At 56.8% G+C, this 15576-nt stretch overlaps 1 protein-coding gene across 2 annotated transcripts in view; it reads left to right on the top strand.

Moving 5' to 3' along the window:
- Nucleotides 1-8102: 8102 nt before the first annotated feature.
- AHDC1 (AT-hook DNA binding motif containing 1) overlaps nt 8103-15576 on the top strand; it is a 64993-nt gene continuing 57519 nt past the window's right edge. The window contains exons 1-2 of one of the 2 annotated variants that reach the window (XM_079926277.1): nt 8103-8121; nt 8788-8885. The gene's annotated coding sequence lies outside the window, so the exon portion shown is untranslated. Of the gene's footprint in view, nt 8122-8375; nt 8557-8787; nt 8886-15576 lie in introns of those variants that run through there. The other variant, XM_079926276.1, reaches the window with a different exon arrangement.

The following is a 15576-nucleotide window of genomic DNA, read 5'->3' as shown; positions in this document are numbered from 1 at the left end:
TGGACCCTCTGCAGCTCCCCAGAAGGGACAAGGGGGGGTGGGGGGAGGCCTGCGAGTCTAGCTCGTTGGATTTCACTTGGGGCAACTGTGCCCCCAGGGGGCTTCTGGAGAGGTTTGGAGGCATTTTTGTTAGTCACAATGACTGGGGGCTCCTACTGGCATGTAGTGGACAGGGAGGGGGCTGCTTAACAGCCTGCCATGTACCCTGCAATGAAGATTTGTCCCCCCCCCCCCGCTCCCCCTTTGAGAGACTCCAGCAGCTGATGTGCCTCCGGGTGGAAACAAGACAAACAGGGAGGGCTTCCCTGGTGGCGCAGTGGTTGAGAGTCCGCCTGCAGATGCAGGGGACGCGGGTTCGTGCCCCAGTCCGGGAAGATCCCACACGCCACGGAACGGCTGGGCCCCTGAGCCATGGCCGCTGAGCCTGCGCATCCAGAGCCTGTGCTCCGCAACGGGAGAGGCCACAACAGTGAGAGGCCCGCGTACTGAAAAAAAAAAAAATAGACGAACAGGGAATAAGGATTCCCACCTCTCCCATCAGGAAGTTGTTGACCCCTGACTTATTAAGGGAATGGCCAGGGGAAAGAGTCTGGGGGCTGGGAATCACTGCTACGCTTGGCAGACAATGACTAAGCATTGACTCTGTGAAGGGCCATTTGCTGGCAGGACCCTGGGAACACAGAAATGAACAAGACCTGTCCCTGTCCTAGAAGAGTTCACAGTCCGGCTGGGTAGAAATAATAGTAATAATAACTCATTTATTAAGTGTCAGCTGAATGCCGGATGTGTTTACATCCATCTTTTCATTTAACCCATTCCTGAATCTGGTTCTATGATTAGCTCCCCTCCATTTACAGATGAGGAAACTGAGGCCCAGGGGTTACATGATGTACCAAGGTCACACAGATATATGTGACAGAGCTGGGATTTGAACCCAGGTCTCACACCAAGGCCCATGATCTTTCTACCAGACCTTGCTGCCTCTGGGCCTTGGGAAAAGATCCTATCTGTCCCAGGTGGATGTCTGGGTGATCCTTCTCTCTCGAAATATTGGTAGAAGGAGTCCCTGGAAACCCCCCAAGCTGAGTGACTTAAAGGAAAGTGGATGAGGTGGCCAGTGCAGATGGAGCATTCCCTGTGCTCAGCCCTGTGCTGGGGTTGGCTGAACAGGAGCGATAAGATGGGTAGAGGCCAAGTGGCTGCTTAGAGAAGTGGTCACAGGAGTGGGAGCCTTAGCTCTGTACATTCCAACTCTCAGGGGCCAAGGCTTCCAGAAGGCCATGGTCTCTGGCAAACCAAACTCACAAGAGCCTGATGTATAAACCTAGTGTTTCCACCTGCCATGGAGTAAGCAGATAAGAGCACAGTTCTGGAGCTGTAGTGTAGTATTGTGAATCTTGCCTCTACCACTTGCTAGCTGTGTCACTTAGTGCAAGCTATTAATCTCTCCAAGCCTCAATTTCTTCATCTTTGAAATGGAAATAAATGCACAATACATGTTAGCTGTCTTTGTCACTACCACTTACAAATCATTTACTCTATGCCAGACATCCTACTAAGTGCATGCCGCCTACTAAGTGCACAGAGCCCTATAAGGTGAGGGCTATTATATCTTTTTTTTTTTTTTTGGCTATTATATCTTGATTTTACTAATAAGGAAACTGAAGCGCAGTGAAGTAAATAGATTATAAGACATAATGGCAGAGCAGGGGCTTGAACCAGGTCCTCTGACTCCAAAATCAGTGCTCTCAGTAACTAGAGTCTTTTCCTGGGACCAGACTATTCCTGTCTGCCCAAAGGGGCTCTGCCTGGCACCTGGATATCCATTTAGTTTAAATGGAGGCCCAGCAGGGCAGTGAGCCACCTGGAGTCCACCAGGCCCCCATGACTCCTCAGCAGAGACCAGAGCCACCTGAGCCTGGAATCCCTATGTCTACTGGTTCCCTGTCCCTCCCTCCCTCTGGTGCAGCCGAACGAATTCTCCCTTGCACCCCCTTTTCTGTGCATCCTTCTGTTCCCTTCAGATAGAGCACAATGCAATTGATTAGGCCTCTGTTTTCTCAATTTCAATCACATCCTCGCCCTGCCTCCCTGAGATTACAGGCGGGTCACCTTGATTGCGGTTTCCACCGTTCACAAAACCCTTCAGTCATTTACAAAACCATCTCTCGTCTCATTCACTCCCCCACCTGGCTCTTCTCTTCTGTGATGCGTGATTTTACTGGCTTAAGACTCAGAGGGCAATTTTATTTCCAAGTTCATGGTGGGGGAGGAGGACACCTAATTGACTAATGCTGGATGTTTCACATGCCTCGTCTAATTTGAGCCTCGCCATGAGGCAGTGCAGAAGTATGATTATTCCTGTTTTACAAAAGTGGAAACAAAGACTCTGAAAGACTACAACGCTTGCTCAAGGTCATCCAGCTGGATGATAGAGTCAGGATTTGAACACAGGTTTGCGTGACTTCAAAGTCTTATGCATCCCCCTGTGTCACGTTGCCTTATTTAATGGAGCAGCATGGGGAAGTATAATACTCAACCAGAGTCAGGGCCAGAGAGGATAGGGGGTGGGGGTAGCCCCATATGTGCTGAGGGTTGTTTTCATAAAAGAGCCAAGTCATTTATTAATTTCACACACATCTACTGATGTCTCTTGTAGGCTGGTCCTGTCCAGGACACAGAACAGTAAACAATTACAACACTTAGGGGCAAGGTCAGTCTGGAGGCCAAGGGAGACTTCTTGGAGGAGGTGAAAGAAAAGTCTGCTTGATGAAGCAGCCAGAGGGTGAGATCATCTCCCACTGAGGGAATGGCATGTGCAAAGGTCCAGAGGTATGGGAGAGCAAGGCCAAGTCAGGCAAGAGCAAATAATTATGTATGGGAGGGTTGAGGGAAAAGATGAGGCATATAAGAAGATGGTTGGAAAGTCAAGGCAAGAGGTAGGAGGGTGAGAAAACCAAGGGTTATGGTCCCTGAGTTGTGGAGAAAAGTCAGAGAGAAAAAATCTCGGTGCCCCAGGACCTATTGGGATGAGTCTATTCTGGATCCCACTGCTCCAGTTCTGAGCTGGGTGGACCCACTATCCACTCCAGGAATTCTCTGCCAGGTACAGTATCAAAGCCTCCCTTCTACCCGGCCATCCACATCCATTACACCCCCCCCCCCCCCCACACACACCCGGATGGTCTTGCAGTGTAACACACACACACACACACACACACACACACACACACACACACACACACACACACACACACACACACACACACACACACACACACACACACACACACACACACACACACCCGGATGGTTTTGCAGTGGTGTCCATACTCCCTCTAGTGGTCACTCTGGGCACTACATCCAAAACTTTCGTCCCAGACAGGAGGACCAGGTCCCTTCAGAGCCTCCCAATCCATCAGAATGGGAGAGACAGTAATTCAGTACAGTTCCTGCTCTCAGAAATCTCACAATGTAATGATAGTGAGAGTGAAGGAGACAGGCACAGGCAGAAGACGTAGGAGAACAGGGGAGGGTCCTAACTCAATTGGGCAGGGGGAAGTCTTCTCATTAGAGGTGTTGCTTCACCACCGGAGACCTGAAAAAGGAGTGAAAGTTTGCTAGCAAGAAAGAAGCAAGCAAGAGAGGGGCATTCCAGACTTGACAGAATTAAGTAGCTCAGAGGCAGGAAATGGGACCGTGCAGAGAGATACAATTAAGTAGGTGTGATTGGAGTAAAAAATTTGAGGGGGATCAGTGGCTAAAGATGAAGATGACGAGGTAGGCAGGGGGTCTTGTCTGCCATTGCCCTCGGGCTAGGATTCCAAACCTTGGGCCACGGAAGCCACTGAAGGTTTTGAGCAAGGTAATAACAGAGTCAGATTCACTTTCCAGAAGGAACCCCGTGGTGACCAACACGGAGGAAGGATGGGAGGGGAAGAGGTGGGAGAGGAACACCCTTCTTGGACACAAAGAACCACACCAGGTCACACTCATAGGAGAACACAGAGCTTTGGGCAGGCCTGTGAACCAGATATATCAACACACGTGATGACACCTACAGACATGTCAGTGGGACCCCAGGCTGAGCACCCAGACAAACAAACACATACTGACAGACGCTCAGACATATAACTCAGGTCCTCGAGCCAAAAGGAAACCAAGGACACACATTTACCCCCAGACACAGGCTGACAGTGAGAACCATGCATGCCCTGATGGACACAGGAATTCACACACACACAGACACACACACACACACACACACACACACACACACACAGACACACACACACACACACACACACACACACACACGCAGTGTGGCTGTCAAGGGCTCTACCCTGCCCCCCTCTCTCTCTCCCTGGGTCCCTCACCACCTCGGGCAGGAACAAAGCTGACCTTTGCCCTCTGGCCTCTGGCCTCTCCTCCCACACCCCCTGCCCAGAGGGAGGAGCCGTTTGAAGTCTGGGCTGCAGCTGGGGTTTCCTGTTGCCTGGAGGAATGTGGGAGGACTTTCTGGGAGGGATGAGTGCAGGGAGGCTAGCCCATGAGGAGGGATAATGGGGACCTGGGGGCCTTGGTTCCCACTGTACCACAGTGAAGGAGGGCTTCCTGCTTCCATGGTCTCTTGGGCCCCAGCTCTGAGCCGTTCCCATCCAGAGGAGGGGAAAACCAAGGCCATAATGGCTCCAGTCCAACGGGCCTCTTGTTCCTGGATCAGTAGCTCAGTGGCTCAGGACAGGCCCTCAACCTCTTTTGGCCCAGTTTCTCCTTCTGTGGACTGGGATGAATTCCTCTCCAGCAATCCAGACCTTTCCTGCGGTAGCTCCAAGAGTGGGACCAACCCCAGAACTTCTGTAGTCAGGGAAGGCAAGGCTCCCTTCACTCTGCCCTTTCCAGGAGCTCCAGGGGCCTGGTTCCAGGCTGCTGTGACCTCTCAGTTATTGTCATTATTATTATCATGACTTAATAATCCCTCAGCATGCCCGTGCCAGTTTTCAAAGTGCTTTCACATCCATGTGTTCAGTAAATCTTCTCAACAGCTTTGCCTGTAACACAGAGAAAGGGTTACTCCTCAACTTGACACATGTGGAAATTGAGACTCAGCGAGTTTTAAGGACACACAAGTAAATGCAGAATCAGAACCAGGTCTGGGGAATTCCCCGGCAGTCCAGTGGTTAGGACTCCACGCTTCCACTGCAGGGGGCCCAGGTTCGATCCCTGGACGGGGAACTAAGATCCTGCATGTCGCTTGGCACAGCTGAAAAAAAAGAACCAGGTCTGTCTGGCTCCTATTCCACATGGCCTCCAAACCCTTGGGCCCTACAACTTTACCTCTGGACTCTCACCTCTATTTCCTGGGGTCTAGCTATACCACCTTCTGCTTATATTGAATCAAAAATGGTTGGAGTGAGCAGAACCCAGAAAGGATGATGCAGGTTCTTCCAGGACCTGGGTCCCCGCCTTCAAGTCTGCTTTCTCTGGGCGCTTATAGCTACCCTGCCCAGCCTGAGGTGACCCCAGATGCTGTTTTTGAGGACTGGGTAGTCCCCATTTAGACTAGGCTGGTGAAGCAGAGATGTCAATTAGACACTAGGTGGCAGCAGCCACCTACAGGAAGACTCAGCTTGAGTTTGGGGAGACCACCCCCCCTCACCCAACACAATTTTAAGAGGCTCCAAGAGAAGGACCAGCCCCCAAATGACTGGGAAACCCTGTGATGCTTGGTTTCCAGCTATGCCCAACACCTTAGGGACCAAGCACCCACCCTGTCTGGGGAGGGGGTCTCTGAAGCAACCTAGAGTGGGAGGGGAACGCGCGGACAGCCCCACCTAACTTCTATTCCCCTCTCACTCGTGGAGCCATGGGCCCTACTCACCTTGCACCTTATGACCTAACCTCTCCCCTCCCATGCGTTTCCCAAATGCCTTTTCATCCCAATCTACCTGGGGCTGCCTATTTCCCAGAAGCTATCCTGTATGCCCACCCAATTCCCTCCCCAAATTTGCTTCAGCTTAGTTGGGACCTTCATGCCCTTGGACAGAGCCTAATAGGTAAGGATGCTGTGAGGGGGTAAAAGAAAGGGGAACCTGGGCCTCTCCTATGCTCCCCAGTGATAAGTCTCACCAGTGGGGGACCAGCTGGTGCAAGATGCCAAAGTCCCATCTATTTGTGATAACTTTAGACTCAGGCTTTGGAGGTGCAAAGGGCCCCTAACGACTTTAACCACTGCTTTCATTAATATCTGACCTTATAACTGTTCCCATTCAATGAATAAATCTTTGAACCCAGGGCTTGCCTGCAAAGAGAAGCTGCTCCCAAATGGGGGGCCTCTGCCACTGGCCATGCCAGCCCCATGATGCCAGATCAATAGGTGTACTATTTAGACCCTAAACCTCTCCCACGGCTGCTGTGCCCCGGTCCCCGCAAAAGGCCAACAGAGAGTGCCCCCTAGATCCCCTCTTTTGCCCTCTGGGGGTTCCAGACTGTCTAGAGGAGGGGCTTGGGAGGGGTGGAGGTGTAGGGAAGGTGGTGACAGGGAGCTGCAGTTGGCAAAATGACACCACCTGCCTTTGTCACATGCTGGCCCTCACCTCGCAACACCCCGCAGGGCCAAAGGAAGAGTCAGAAACAGGTGGGCCAAGGACAAAGGCACTGCTGAAGAAACTTCAGACATGCGGCAAGACAGAAAAAAGCCAGCAGACACTGGACAAAGGAATGTCAGAAACACAGATGAAGTGGGACTAGCGCAGGACCAGTCAGGGCCGGTGCTGGTAGACACCAAGGACTGGGCAGCCACCATGCATTATTCATCTCCATGTCCCCTGTGAGCCCTGCATACCTCAGTTAACATTTGTCGAATTGAAGTGCCAAGGGAGGACACACAGACACTGGGAGAGAAGGTCAGACAGAGACCTGCGGAGTCAAAGCTCCCTGCCATGGCCCAGAGGTTAAGCAGTGGGCTTTGGAATGAAACGGATCCTGGTCTGGCTGGGCTCTACCACTTCTTCAGTGGGTGTCATGGGCCTCAGTGCCCTCATCTCTAAAATGGAAATGATAACCATACCATTTCACCAGGTCTTTGCAGGACTCAAGAGCCCTGCGGTGTTCAGTAAATGGCAGCAGCAGCAGTTTTCCTTTCTGGGCTGTCCAGATACCTCCCCTTGGTAACCAGGCCCTGGCAGTGCACATTTCCATCTGTGGGGATAGGCCAGGCAGGGGGCCCAGAGCGAGGGGCTGGATAACAGATGTGACCTGAAGAGGAGGTAGGTGAAAGTGCTGAGTCCAGCCCCCTGGGCACAGCAGGGGCTCTGAACTGTTGAATCTGAATGTTGCTTCCTGACACAAGGAAAAAGCTCAGTCGAATTCAGGAAGGCAAGGTGTGTGTGTGTGTGTGTGTGTGTGTGTGTGTGTGTGTGTGTGTGTGTGTGAGAGAGAGAGAGAGAGAGAGAGAGAGAGAGAGAGAGGGAGAGAGAGATCTGTGGATTATCCAGGAATTTGTGCCCTCGCCGCCCTTGGACTTCTAGAAACACTAAGCTTTGGTGGGGGTCGCTAAACCCAGAGCTCAGAACTTGAGACGGGGTCACTGAGTGAGGAGGAGGTGCTGGTGGGCTTTGAGGTTTCTAGAGCAGCCCTCTCGCCATAAACCCTTGCGCTTTACTCAGTAGGAAACCTTTTCATAAAGGGAGAATGCCCCCAAATTCAGGGAGCCGGTCCTCTCCTCTTTCCTCTTCCTCTCTTATTTAATTGGGATGCCCCAGAAAGTAGCAGGCCCTTTAGCTAATCCCTCGATTCCCTATTCTACTCTCATTCCCTTCGCAGACCCCGCCCCTTCGCTCCCGCCCCTAACCTCCGCTCAAGCCAGAGCCCCCACGGGGGACTAGGAACGTGGGAAACGTTCCCAATCCTTGGGGAGAACCAGCACCCCTTGGTAAAACAGGACTCGCCCCGGCCGGAGGGGCCCGGGCGCTGGGGTCCCTGCAGGGTCCCGGCCGCGCCGTCGGAGCTGCTGGCACCGCCCCGCCCGCCCCGCGCGCCGAGCGGCCGAGGCGGGGACTACAAGTCCCGGCGTGCCGCGCGCGCGCTCCCCCCTGGGGTTCCGGATGGTGAGCGGCGAAGGTAAGGCGAGCTCGCAGAGGCAGCGGCGGCGGCGGCGGAGACGGAGAGCGGCAGGCAGGCAGGGCGAGGGCGAGAGACGGAGGGAGGGAGCGAGCGAGGCAGACCAGACAGACAGACAGGCGGGCGGGCGGGCAAAGCGAGCCACCCGCCAGGCTGCGCTCAGCCCCGCTCGCAGCGGAGAGAGCAGAAGGCAGGAGGAGGGAGGGGAGGAGGGGGAGGGAGGGAGAGAGGGAATCCAGCTACCACCACCCAAAGCCAGCGTCTGCTTTCTGTCCTCATTTCCTTTTCCCACCCAGCTCTGAGAGCAGAGAAAGGCAGAGGGAGCGAGAGATAGAGACAGTCAGAGAGACAGACAGACAGCCAGAGAGAGCAGGAGGGAGGAGGGCGGAGGAGGAGGAGCAGGAGGAGGACTACGCGGGGCGCGTTCCCTCCCAGGTTTGCAATTGGGGGGGGTGGGGGCGGGGGTGTCCAGGGCTGTGAGAGTGTGTGCGCGGTGGGGGGAGCGAGGGGGGCGCAGAGAGCGAAGGAGTGATAGAGGTGGGGGGCGCCGCGGGAGCGGGGGGCCGTGTCCAGTGGAGTTAGCGGCGGAGAATGTGAGCCGAGGCGCGAGCCATGCTGTCAGCAACGGCGGGCGGCTCAGGGCTCCACCACGACTGCTCTCCCCAGCTGCCGAGCGCCCGCGTCGCTGCCGCGGCCGGAAGACAGACGCCCCCCAAAGCCCCTCGCCTGGCTCGGACCAACGGAGCCGGCAGCCCAGCACTCCGGTGAGTGGCGCCTCCTCCCCAGCCCTAGACCCCCGCTGGGGACCGGCCGGCCGGGCTCTTTTGTGCAGCGCACCGGGGGGGCTCTGCGCCCCCTCCGCGCGCCCGGGTCCGGTCCGCCGGACCCCGTGGCTGCGGTGCCCGCGGTGCGATCGGTCTTTGTTTCCACCGGGGCCCGCGGCTCGGCTGGGCTCGGCTCGAAGCCTGGCAGGCAGCGCCGGGAAGGGGGAGGGGGAGGTGGACGAGAAGGGGGGGCGGGGAGGGGGGGTTCTCGGGTTTCCTGGCCGCCCCGCGGCTCCCCCGGCTCGGGGGCGAGGTGCGCGCCCAGCGCTGCCGCGCGCCCCCTCCTCCTTCCCCCTCCCTCCGTCTTTGGATTTAAAACTGCAATTTGCTCTCCAGCTTGCTGAGAATGTGGGGGGGGGGGTGGGTGAAGGGGGGGACCGTGGGAGCGGAGAACAAGGCTGGATTTTAGGAACGGCCCTGGGAAAGGGGGAGACTGCGGAGGGAGGAGCCCCTCCCCTTCAACCCCCAAATCCCAAGGTTCTGCTGGTGCTCTGGGAGTTGAGGGGCGGGGACCTAATGACCCGGAGGGGGTGTGGGGCGGAGGAGGGATTTGGGGGCGGCCAGGGCCGTAGGGGTTGGGCCGCGTGCCCGGTTACCTGGCGAACAAAGTCGGCTCACTTTTGCATAAATAAATAAATAATCGCCTATCAATGCGTTTCCTCTGAGGCTCTGATTGAATCGGCCCCCTCTTCCCCAGGGGGTGGGGTGCTGAGTGACAGCTGTCAGCCCCCTGGGCCGGTAGCTGGGGGTAAATTGCAGAATCCCTCTGCTTTCTGGCTAAGGGCGCATTCCCCTGCTGGGTCCTGGTCCCCAGGCAGAGCCAGAGGGGCAGGGGGCTGGCTCTGAGTCTAGGAAATAACCTTGTTTCCTGTTCTACAGGAAAAGGGACAGCAACCCAGAGTTTGGGGGCTGGGGATGAAGACTGATGGGAGCTGGAGGGGTTCCCCAGCAGCCTGACCCCCCAGCCTCCTGCCAGGCGAAGGGGCCAGCTGAGGGAGGAAGGATGTGGGCCTTGCTGGCCGGAGGCGGGAGCTGGGGCCGTCCCTGAGGCGGGCAGCGGGCACTGAGAGGGAGGAGGGAGAGAGAGAGAAGCGGGGGCGGGAATTCTCTACCGCAGACCCTGGGGGCCAGGGCCAGATGTGGAGGGGTGGGGAGTCCCCCCCTCTCTCCTAGCTTGGGGGCCCTGGGGCTGGGCTGGGAGGGGCTGAGCCTGGTGCCCTCCGTTCTGCACCAGTGCCTGACTGGCAGGGCCAGCTGAATTTGGGCCCAGGCGTCACCCTGGGAGGTAGGGCCAGGCTGCACCAGCCTGGCCCCTGAGCACAAGGAGGGACCCTTGGGGGGCCTGTGCCTGTCTGGCTGGGCAGGCGTTTCCCGCCGGACCAGTTGGTGTCAGGCGGGACTTGGCCCCAGCTCCCTGGGCAGAGCTCAGGGTGTGAGGACAAGCTTTGCCTCCGGGTCAGGGTGGCCACATTTTGTCCGCTGCTGCCGCCGGCGGGGCGGGGGCATGCGCCCGGGCCTGGGCAGAGTCCTGCCAGGAGCATTTGGGGTGTTTCTATTGTTGGCTTGTTCCTGTTCCGTGTGGCCCGGTGTGTGTAGCTGTGTGAGCTGGGGCTGTAGGTGACAGATTACCAGTTGGTCGTCCCCCACCCACACACAGCCCCCACCCCTGCCGCCTGGAGGGGCAGGCTGGGTTGTGGTGGTGAGCTGCGGGGGGACCCCCCAGGTGGCATGTGCCTGCAGCTTGCCATCTCCCTCCTTTGAGCAGATGTATATTTTTATAGTAATGGAAAATCAAACTGGATAGTAAGTTGAATTCATTTTTTTCTTCTGCTGTGTCAATAGTTGGAGTAACCCCTAGAGACTAGTGAACTTCTTGCCCCAGAGCTTCTACCCTCCAGAGGTTGCAAAGATCAGTGAGGGCATGAGCTTTGGGGGACCAGTTCAAACCAGTGACTCTTGTCCCTCTTGGTCTGGCATTGGGGCAGGTGCCCAGGTGGGCGGGCATTGCCCCCTCCCCAGGCATTCCCCCCACACCCCACCCCACCCCAGGTGTAGTCTGTCCTCTCAGCCACCTCCTTGGTCAGTGCCTAAGCTGTGCCCAAGCCCTCAGGGACCTTCTCCTGGTGGGCTCTCTCCCCCTGCCTGGGCTCCCGGCCCACGTGTTGATATTTATTTTCTGTAGTAAAATCCATTTTTAATGCCGTTACTTTTGAAATAATATAGAGAGAAACAAATGTGATGTGTTTAAGTTGCCCTCTGTGAGTTTTTAATGTGATCTATGGCTGAGGTAGTGATGGAAGGAGCTGTTCGGCTTGGGGGAATTTGGTGTCATAAAGAAAAAGAGCTTGCTGTTATTATGGTTGCTGGGCTGGGGGGTCTGGAGCAGGGTCGTGGGGGCAGGGAGCCCCAGCACCCCCAGGTGCTGTGGATGGACAGGGCTGCTTCTCAGTTTGGAGGTGTGTGGGTTCCAGGATTGTTTTGCATTGCTCCGCAGCCCTTGATGGGGCCTTTGGTGAGGGGGCTTGGGAGCTGGGGGGCTTTGTCCCCTCCCATTCCCCCTGGTTAGATTGGGGCAGGGAGGCTTATGGAACCCCCTGCTGAGCTCAGTGGGGGGTATACTGTAGGGAGGATGGATTTGGATTCTAAAGGAGATTAAGAGACAGAGACAGGATCTTTACCTGCTTGGTGTGGCTGTGCTGGAGGCTTGCGGGGCAAACTGTCCCTGGCAGAAGACCTTTTTTTTTTAGGGGGGGCTGATCTGGACCGGCAGAGCCCCAGAGGGACATTGCTTGTTCTCAGTCAGCCTGGAGCGCTGGCTCGAGCCACTACCTCCTCTTGCCTCTGTTCCCCATTGGACAGGGGCTTTCTCCAGGCAAACCTGATCCCCCTCACTTCCCCTCTTCTCTGCCCCACCCCAAATCAACTTCTTTTTTTTTTTTTTTTTTTTTTGGTTTGTGGAATACAGAGCTCTGTGCCCCAGGCCAGCCACCCAAGACCACAGGGTGCCATGCCTTCATACCAGATGCCCAGGCACTTCTGGTGTGATTAGTGAGGTCAAGCAGACTCACCATTATGGGATGGAGCCCAGCTCTGCCTCTGGGTCCCCTGGGTCTCTTGGGACAGAGCTGGGGAGGGGGAAGCCAGGATGGGGTGGAGCTGGGAACTGAAGGGGGGGAGCAACGGTAACATTGTTGCTAATGTCAGCAGATGGGCCCCCCAGGGAGAGAGCTGGGGGAGGTGGGGAGGAAAGAGACCCAGAGAGCCCGACTTGAGGTGGAAAGAGGAAAAGATGGTGACAGAAGCCAGTGATGAGGGGGTGAGAGAGAAAACGGTCAAGGAGAAGAGCCAGGATCACAGCCCCTGGAGATGGCATCCAGGGGACCAAGAAGGCCTAGGCATGTGCCACTCCCCACCCCACAGCCCAAAATGAGCGGGCACTGAGAGCCTCTCACCCAAGATCAAATGCTGCTAGGATAGTATCTGGAGGAGAGACAAGCGAACGTCTCTGGGAAAAGAGAGGAGGACAGGTGGGAGAGAGAGAGAAGGAAGCTCTCCCACGGGAGGAGAGAGAACGGGGAGACAGGGGGATTCCAGGGGTCACTTGACTAATGCTCCTGCCCCAGGGCAGCGTCTCCCCTCTCCCCAAATTTCTGGGAACAGAGCCGACCTCTTCTTTGGACCTGGGGGCGGAGCCTGAGGCAGGTACAGCGCCCCACAGGTTGTGGGCGCTCTGTGTCAGGAGGCACCGGGCTTTTAAAAGTGGGGAACATTAGGACCGTTAGAGACACCAGGGGTGTCATCCGATTGGATCCCCCCACCTTGTTTGACAGGAGGAAATCCAGTCTAGAGGGGCCCCCTCCCCTTGCTTGCCTGGGACCCAGGCTCTTTCCGTCCACCTCTCTGTAGTTAGAGAGCTGGAACAGCTGCAGGGGGCCTCCTGGGTGCGGAGGGGGCCAGAGCCTGCAGAGAGGAGCAGGCGGGCACCCTTGTGGCCAGAGCCCCCCCAGGGGAGGGGGAGGCGCCGCTGCCGGGAGAGAGGGAGGGAGGGGAGAGAGGAGGGGAAACAGTGAGTCAGGCTTCCAAGAGCTGAGGATGAGAGAGCCAGAGCTGGGAGGGAGAGGGCAGGGAGGGCTGCTCAGAAGCGAGGAGAGGGAGGGGGCCCAGCCAGGGGCAAGGAGAGCTCTAGAGGGAGGGAGCCAGCCCCTGGCCCTGGCCCAGCGGTAGGGCTGTGCAGGGCTGTGCAGCCAACATGGACTTTGCCCGTGGCAGGTCAGGAAGGAGCCAGATTCTGCCCCTGCGGCGTCCCGGCGTCCTTTTCATTCCCTATTCCTCATTTATGATCCCACCCCAGGGTCTCAGGAAGAATGACTGACTGTGTCATCCCATCCCTTCCTCAGTTTCCCCATCTATTGTGGGATTTGGACTGTGAGCTCTTCTTAGAGAGGGAAGAACAGAGCCTCCTGGGAAGTGTTGGGGGTACCTCCTCCAGCTGCTGGCTTTGTGCCGGGGCCCTGCTGGAGGCTGCCACCAGTCAGTGTAGGGTGCAGGTCTCCGCGCTAGGGCCCCTCTTGAGCCCTCAGAGTTGCTGGGCCAGGGAGTGGCGGTGGCGAGTGCTGGGCTGCAGTGTGTGTGTGTGTGTGTGTGTGTGTGTGTGTGTGAGTGTGTGTGTGTGTGTGTGGTGCCGGGCTGGCAATGGTAGGTGGACTGCCTGGGGCCTCTCAGGATGGCCAGGGCGTAGACAGGGCCACGAACTCCAGATGTCCAGAGCCAACCTCTATTTGGGGAGGGAGGAGACACCCTTGTGATCCACCCCCCTCCACCTTATCCCTGTGGGTCAGAGGCACTGGGGCAGCCGGGAGGTAGGAATGGTCCCTGTGGGAGCTGGTGAGAACTGCCTATGGGGCCCCTCGTGTCCGGAGCTGGGACCAGCACTGGAGGGATCCCCAGGGACTGCTTGGGAGGGAGGAGGGAAGGAGCCCCCCTCCCACCCATCTGACAGGAAGCTATGGCTTCGTCCAAGGCCTGGCATCCCCCAGCCCTTCCCTCCTGGATCCCCAGCGTCTCTTCCATTGGTGAGGGGATGAGGGAGGTGGGCACTGAAGCTTCCTCTCCTACAGGGCCTGGCTTTGGGGGGAACGGTGAAGTGAAGGCAAAGTGAGGCCCCCTGCCTCCCCCTACACGCACGCACACAGACTCAGCTGCAGTGAGGCCCTGTTTTCTCCTCTCTCTGCTCTGGGGTCCTTGGCTTGGGAGCCCAGGGGAGGGGCCACTTCTGCAGCTGGCTGGCCTCGAACTCCCAGCTCCGCCAGCTGCTACTGAAGCTTCCAGAAGCTGCAGCTCTGCACCCCCTCCCCGCCCCCTGAGCCAGGAGAGGCCTTTGCTGACCTGGGGGAGGGTGTCTTGGTGAGCGAGTGGGCACCCTTAGAAGGACTAGCACAGACAACCAGACAGATGGGTGGCGGAGCAGATGGACAGAGACACCCACGCACAGGCAGACGGAGAGAGACAGACAGATGGACCAGGACTGGGAGAGACGGACATACAGAGGTGCTGGCAGAGACAGAAGTCAGAAAAATGGAAGGGCCTGGGGAGAGAGAAACAGACAGACAGAGACAGAGACTTGGAGACAGGGAGATCCAAGGGGGGAGACAAGGTGACTGAGATGGGAGAAGGAGAGATATGGGGGAGAGAGGGAGGGGCAGGAAGAGATAAAGAAAGGGGGAAACCCAGACCTAGAGAAAGAGAGAGGAGAGACTGAAGGCTACAAACCACAAACAAGGATTTGATGAGAATCTGGAAGGTGTTTTCTCCTGCTTCCCTCCCCAAACCCCCAGGCCAGCCAAGTCTCCATTCCTTCCACCCCCGGCTCAGTTTCCAGCTGCTAAAGAGGTCAGGGAGAAAGAGAGAGAGGAAGACACACACACACTCACACACACTCACACACACACACACACACACACACACACACACACACACTCCCCCCAGATCCCAGAGACCCCTTTCTCCTGAGCTCTTTGTAGGGGGAGGGAGTTGCGGAGGGTGCCTCTCCTAGCCCTGACCCCTACTCACAAATGTACATACCTCTTGTCTCAGAAAATATCCCAGAATACTCCCCACTCACTCCCCACTCACACTCACTGTGTGTCTCCTTGTGTAAGTGCACCCCCCCATACTCACGCCTGTCCGCAGGGGCCTGGCCTCACACACACTCACAAATACACATTTTGTGGCATACATGTCTCTGCTCCCACACTCATCCTGAATCTCACAAACATAACCGGTGAACCTGTCCCTATGCTTTCTTACCCATACAGGCAGTGACACACAGGCCTCATCGTGGCTTCTCGAAACATGTTGATACACACACATACACAGTCACACTCTCACACAACAGTGGCCGTCACCCCAGAGCAGAGAGAGGACTCTTTCTCTCTGGAGGGGAAGATCAGGGTTCCCAGGGAGCCATGGTGTCATGGGGGGGGTATGCCCCCCACTCTGACCTAGCTGCCAGGGCAGGGAGGCAGGAGACACTTTCAGCCGGTGGCAGCCTTCCTGCAGGGCCTGGCCTGGACACAGAGAAATTGGCTGGTGTGAAAGAGCTGAGAGCTGGTGAGAGTGTGTATGCACGTGT

Source organism: Stenella coeruleoalba (assembly GCF_951394435.1).
Source record: "Stenella coeruleoalba genome assembly, chromosome: 1".
Lineage (NCBI taxonomy): Eukaryota > Metazoa > Chordata > Mammalia > Artiodactyla > Delphinidae > Stenella > Stenella coeruleoalba.
This window is presented reverse-complemented; position numbering and strand designations above follow the sequence as displayed.